The sequence below is a fragment of the Nerophis lumbriciformis genome, linkage group LG09 (genome assembly GCF_033978685.3).
Source record: "Nerophis lumbriciformis linkage group LG09, RoL_Nlum_v2.1, whole genome shotgun sequence".
NCBI classification, from domain to species: domain Eukaryota; kingdom Metazoa; phylum Chordata; class Actinopteri; order Syngnathiformes; family Syngnathidae; genus Nerophis; species Nerophis lumbriciformis.
Window position 1 is genome coordinate 29,783,135 of NC_084556.2, and position 6,015 is coordinate 29,789,149.

The 6,015-nt window shown below is 40.0% G+C and overlaps 1 long non-coding RNA gene across 1 annotated transcript; it reads left to right on the forward strand.

The window, feature by feature from the left end:
* The first annotated feature begins 879 nt into the window (after window positions 1–879).
* On the forward strand, window positions 880–1,739 carry LOC133607246 (uncharacterized). Its single transcript, XR_009815397.1, has 3 exons — window positions 880–1,024; window positions 1,112–1,191; window positions 1,317–1,739. It is a non-coding gene; the product is annotated as an uncharacterized lncRNA (long non-coding RNA).
* Window positions 1,740–6,015: the final 4,276 nt, after the last annotated feature.

The following is a 6,015-nucleotide window of genomic DNA, read 5'->3' on the forward strand; positions in this document are numbered from 1 at the left end:
TAAAAGGTGGACTAAGCATTTGTTTGTTATGTTTTGTTCGTTTGCTTATTTGTTTGTTTTCCTGTAGAAAACAAACAAATTCTATTGTGGTCAAACAATACAATACCTGACAAAGCTCTGCTGAGAGCTGCCATAACAAAATAGGTTACAATATATCTGTACAATTAATCTTAAATCATTCTAAAAAGGTTATCGTAGTTGTTATTTTAATGAAATATTATAGTATAAATTGTCAATGTTAGAAGGAGCTTTAACGTTGTCGGTAGCGGCGTTGCGGTCGCCATCTAGCTCGTCTTTGGAGGGATGGGTGGGCTGGTGAGCACCATGGATCTAATACATCCATGTTGAGCACACACTAATGTGCGGGTAGGAGGAGCAGGGAGACTGGGCTTGAGCTTGGTCTCCAACATAGTGGTAGCAGAAAGATAACACAAGACGAAGGTTACAGAGAGGATGATTCTTCCATATTATATAACTTTTTAAAAAACATGTACACCTCATCTTAATGGTTACCTCTTACTATATTGCTTGTCATTTTTCTTGAATGCATATAGGCTCAGGAGAGTGAAGAATGTAGAGAGGATGAAAGGAGCATTGAAGCTCATATCAATGAAATGTCTACAGAGATGCTTAAGGTACACCCAGATCTGAACTTTTTAAAGGAGAGAATGAGACGAACCTATGCATACCGAAAGACCTTCATGGCAACTGCCAAGGCAGAGGAAATCATCGAAAAGTTTCCCGCACTGAAGCTTCCTAAAATAGTTGGTATCTTCACGCATTGAATTGACCATATTTAATTGTATGTGTATTTCATTTATGATCATCAAGTATTTTGAGATGACACTTTTTATCCCTCCTTACAGCTTCTGTGGGAGATGAAGAAGCAATTCCTTGTAGAAGCTGATGGTCACAGAGCTGGATCGAATGGCAACGAAGATGGTTCAAAGAGCATCTATGTGTGACTTAAAGGACTGCTGCCAGAGGGCAATCAATGCCTGCCTGGATGATTCAGTAAGACGAGGTATCTAGGCCTATATGTGTATCTATAGGAGCCACAATCTGTATTTCTGAAAACAAAAAATATTACAGAATGATTTTATTTCCTCAGGACTCATTAGGGATGCAGCAATTCTACTGCTGCCTTCCATTTTCAGAGAGGACTCATCTTTTCTATACACTCTACTGTAGGTAAATACTGCATTTAAGGTCAAGATTTAGGAATTGGCATTATCCATATTATGGCAACATTGAGTCATTTTGCTGTTTTCACAACAGGTTTTATTTACTGACATGTATCTGTTTTTATTGCATAGGAGCCAAGCGTGCCTACTCCAGCAATCATGCTCCATAACACACACGAGGGGAACCCTTTGCAGGCACAAAGGATAACCCTATACCTGGATGGTATACAGGTTTTGACTGAGGACAGCAGCATGGACAAATCATATGCTATGAGTGCATTAATGTCACTCTATATTGTTTTTGCTGTCCAGTACCCAAAGGAACTGAGAAAAACTCTTATTTTCATTGAAAGATTTGTGTTGGGGATCAAGGACCACAGTGTTGTACCCATTTCAGTGAAGAGACTATACAACTGTGTCAGAAGTGGGGAGTAGTGAGTAGATGTGTTGCAGCATGGGATTTCATGCTTTATGTTCTTGTTAATGGTCAAATTCCTGCTGCTGCCCTTTGTTTGTACATATTGATAAAAAAAAATATCCCTTATTTAATACATATTTTGGACCAATACATTTTGTTTTATTTTGCATAGTGACGTCTCTAGATTTCCATTATTGTTACAATACGTAACATTTTGAGTACTTGTTACATAACACTGAAAAGTATTTCAACATTATTTAAATCAATGTGAAAACTTTGTGGGATTCCCTCACTTTCTCATGATTCTGTTCCACTGTCACAATTAGTACATACAGTATGTACACTGATTCTTTTCATTGGACCATGCATTATTTTATTGTTTGTAGATAGCTTACAATAAGGCGCAGTAAATGCAGTAAGTGCACCTTGGATTGATTGAACTAAAACTATTTTGTGTCTCTTTCTGCCATGTCACCATTGCTGGAGATTTATTTACACAAATTCACCTACTGAGGACAGCATGATGTGTCTGGCCTGTCATGTTGCTGATTCCACTGGACCTATGCTGACTTTTGACCTGTTCTCCCCTGGGACCTACACAGCCTCTCCTGTTTTGTTGGACTATCTTTAAATAAATGTTTTTCTCATTAAAATGTTTTGAATGTTTGTTCAATGTCAACATGATACATGACCACAATATAATATGAACTAAACTGATCTGTAGAATACAACATGGTTCTTTATAGAACCCTCAGAAGACAAGACGGTTATCGGTGAAAACCTTTGATGTTTTTAGAACCCCCTGTGTCAGGTCTAGATGAAACCCTTGAAACATGAAATAGTTCTTAGTGGAACTCCCTGTGTGGGTTCTAGATGAAACCCTTGAAACATGAAAGGGTTCTTAGTGGAACTCCCTGCATGGGTTCTAGATGAAACCCTTGAAACATAAAAGGGTTCTTAGTGGAACTCCCTGCATGGGTTCTAGATGAAACCCTTGACAAACGAAAGGGTTCTTAGTGGAACTCCCTGTGTGGGTTCTAGATGAAACCCTTGAAATACGAAAGGGTTCTTAGTGGAACTCCCTGCGTGGGTTCTAGATGAAACCCTTGAAATACAATAGGGTTCTTAGTGGAACTCCCTGCATGGGTTCTAGATGAAACCCTTGACAAACGAAAGGGTTCTTAGTGGAACTCCCTGTGTGGGTTCTAGATGAAACCCTTGAAATACGAAAGGGTTCTTAGTGGAACTCCCTGCGTGGGTTCTAGATGAAACCCTTGAAATACGAAAGGGTTCTTAGTGGAACTCCCTGTGTGGGTTCTAGATGAAACCCTTGAAATACGAAAGGGTTCTTAGTGGAACTCCCTGTGTGGGTTCTAGATGTAACTCTTGAAACATGAAAGGGTTCTTAGTGGAACTCCCTGCGTGGGTTCTTTGTAGAACCTCTCATGGGGGGTTCTGGGTAGAACCTTACACACACAGTTCTAGGTATAACCCTTCATGTTGGGTTCTAGGTAGAACCCTCCAAAAGGGTTCCAGGTGGAACCTTTATAAAAAGGTTCTACTTGGAGCCAAAAAGGGTTCTCCTATGAGGACGAGCCGAAGAACCTTATATGGTTCTACTTAGCACTTTTATTTCTAAGAGTGTACTCTGAATTATTTTATTGAACCCTTAAAATATCTCCCACTGCTATACTAACCTTTTCTTTCATTAACTTGTTGTTAATAATTTCCCTATCTCTATTATACTTCCTACACTGTTTTAACTATGGGTGGGGGAAATAATAGAATTTCAGATGCATTGTAATTCAGACATCGGCGATTGTAAAATCGATTAGTAACACATCAATAGTCAATTATTTATTTATTATAAATAAAGTCATGCAGACAGTTCTAAATTTGGCTGACCTCACCGAGAGATCCGATGAGCTCCTTATTTGTGTTCCAGTTTTGCACACATTTCCATTAATTTAATAAATGTAATGTAATTTAATTAAACTGTTTCTTATTACAACTGCACTGTTTTTAAAAGTTGCAAGTGATGAATGCTTATTTAGTGAAACTAAAAGAAATGTAAAACTGCATCAATTTACACAAAATAATCAATAATCGATTTTTAATCAAATCCTAGCTCCTGAATCGTAATCGTGATCAAGTCATGAGGTGCCCAAAGAGTTCAGTTCAGTTCAGTTTCAGTTTATTTCGAACATGCATATGATACAATGTAATGCATCACATATTTCCAGTTGTTTCATTACAGCACGTCCAAAAAGGAGTAGGAAGAAGAAGAGCTTCTTTAATTCTACACTCTTAGAAATAAAAGTGCTAAGTAGAACCATATAAGGTTCTTCAGCTCGTCCTCATAGGAGAACCCTTTTTGGCTCCAGGTAGAACCTTTTTATAAAGGTTCCACCTGGAACCCTTTTGGAGGGTTCTACCTAGAACCCAACATGAAGGGTTATACCTAGAACTGTGTGTGTAAGGTTCCACCCAGAACCCCCCATGAGAGGTTCTACAAAGCATGATTGCTGGAGTAGGCACGCTTGGCTCCTATGCAATAAAAACAGATGCATGTCAGTAAATAAAACCTGCTATGGAAACAGCAAAATGACTCAATTTTGCCATAATATGGATAATGCCAATTCCTAAATCTTGACCTTAAATGCAGTATTTACCTCCAGTAGAGTGTATAGAAAGGATGAGTCCTCTCTGAAAATGGAAGGCAGCAGTAGAATTGCTGCATCCCTAATGAGTCCTGAGGAAATAAAATTATTCTGTAATATTTTTTGTTTTCAGAAATACAGATTGTGGCTCCTATAGATACACATATAGGCCTAGATACCTTGTCTTACTGAATCATCCAGGCAGGCATTGATTGCCCTCTGGCAGCAGTCCTTTAGGTCACACATAGATGCTCTTTGAACCATCTTCGTTGCCATTCGATCCAGCTCTGTGACCATTCTGCGATCAGCTTCTACAAGGAATTGCTCCTTCATCTCCCACAGAAGCTGTAAGGAGGGATAAAAAGTGTCATCTCAAAATACTTGATGATCATAAATGAAATAATACACATACAATTAAATATGGTCAATTCAATGCTTTGAAGATACCAACTATTTTAGGAAGCTTCAGTGCGGGAAACTTTTCGATGATTTCCTCTGCCTTGGCAGTTGCCATGAAGGTCTTTCAGTATGCATAGGTTCGTCTCATTCTCTCCTTTAAAGAGTTCAGATCTGGGTGTACCTTAAGCATCTTTGTAGGCATTTCATTGATATGAGCTTCAATGCTACTTTCATCCTCTCTACATTCTTCACTCTCCTGAGCCTATATTCATTCAAGACAAATGACAAGCAATATAGTAAGAGGTAACCATTAAGATGAGGTGTACATGTTTTTTTAAAAAGTTATATAATATGGAAGAATCATCCTCTCTGTAACCTTCGTCTTGTGTTATCTTTCTGCTACCACTATGTTGGAGACCAAGCTCAAGCCCAGTCTCCCTGCTCCTCCTACCCGCACATTAGTGTGGGCTCAACATGGATGTATTAGATCCATGGTGCTCACCAGCCCACCCATCCCTCCAAAGACGAGCTGGATGGCGACCGCAACGCCACTACCGACAACGTTGAAGCTCCTTCTAACATTGACAATTTATACTATAATATTTCATTAAAATAACAACTACGACAACCTTTTTAGGATGATTTAAGATTAATATACAGATATATTGTAACATATTTTGTTATGGCAGCTCTCAATCAATCAATCAATCAATCTTTATTTATATAGCCCTAAATCACAAGTGTCTCAAAGGGCTGCACAAGCCACAACGACATCCTCGGTACAAAGCCCACATACGGGCAAGGAAAAACTCACCCCAGTGGGACGTCGATGTGAATGACTATGAGAAACCTTGGAGAGGACCGCATATGTGGGTAACCCCCCCCCCTCTAGGGGAGACCGAAAGCAATGGATGTCGAGTGGGTCTGACATAATATTGTGATAGTCCAGTCCATAGTGGATCCAACATAATAGTAAGAGTCCAGTCCATAGTGGGGCCAGCAGGACACCATCCCGAGCGGAGACGGGTCAGCAGCGTAGAGATGTTCCCAGCCGATGCACAGGCGAGCGGTCCACCCCGGGTCCCGACTCTGGACAGCCAGCACTTCATCCATGGCCACCAGACCTGTGCCCCCCCCCCCTCAAGGAAAAGGGGAGCAGAGGAGAAAAGAAAAGAAACGGCAGATCAACTGGTCTAACAGGGGGGCTATTTAAAGGCTAGAGTATACAAATGAGTTTTAAGATGGGACTTAAATGCTTCTACTGAGGTAGCATCTCTAATTGTTACCGGGAGGGCATTCCATAGTACTGGAGCCCGAATAGAAAACGCTCTATAGCCCGCAGACTTTTTTTGGG